This window comes from Penaeus monodon, chromosome 30, assembly GCF_015228065.2.
Source record: "Penaeus monodon isolate SGIC_2016 chromosome 30, NSTDA_Pmon_1, whole genome shotgun sequence".
Taxonomy (NCBI): domain Eukaryota; kingdom Metazoa; phylum Arthropoda; class Malacostraca; order Decapoda; family Penaeidae; genus Penaeus; species Penaeus monodon.
This window is the reverse complement of record NC_051415.1, coordinates 37090927-37091394: the sequence shown is the minus strand read 5'-3', so window position 1 is coordinate 37091394 and position 468 is coordinate 37090927. Positions and strand designations below refer to the sequence as shown.

General features: G+C 47.0%; 1 protein-coding gene across 1 annotated transcript in view; it reads left to right on the top strand.

The window, feature by feature from the left end:
* Window positions 1–17: 17 nt before the first annotated feature.
* Window positions 18–468, top strand: part of LOC119592442 (exostosin-2-like) — a gene marked incomplete at its 3' end in the record, with an annotated part of 49471 nt that continues 49020 nt past the window's right edge. The window contains 1 exon segment of the mRNA XM_037941263.1: window positions 18–137.

Below are 468 nucleotides of genomic sequence, written 5' to 3'. Positions count from 1 at the left end.
TTAGAGACCCCCCTCCCCCCGCGGATGGGTGTCAGCACGAACGCCGCTCGGGGGGCACCAGAGGGCAGCAGCGTTTGTTGGTGTTCCATGAGAAAGGACACTCTCTCGCCAGAGAGAGTAATGGAATTGAGAGAATGGTAAGCGCCCATATGTATTTTAGTGGAGATTTCCCAGATGTGAGCAGCGATGGTAAATGTTTGCTGTGTTCTGTCCAAGTCCGCTCTGTTATTTAGGGGAAACCACTAGCTGGAGACAAATTCTTGTCCCAAAGGCGGTGCACACTCTACTTATTATACTTTTAAGGAACACCCTGGTCCCCTCCCATTTAGGGATTTACGTCAATCATTATATTGTGAACACTATGATCGGGGAGAATATAATATGCATATTATCCTTGGCTACCTGGGACATAGGTTCATGTAAAGTTCATATCTTTTTTCCCCCCTCCTGTCCTTAATCTGCAAATGT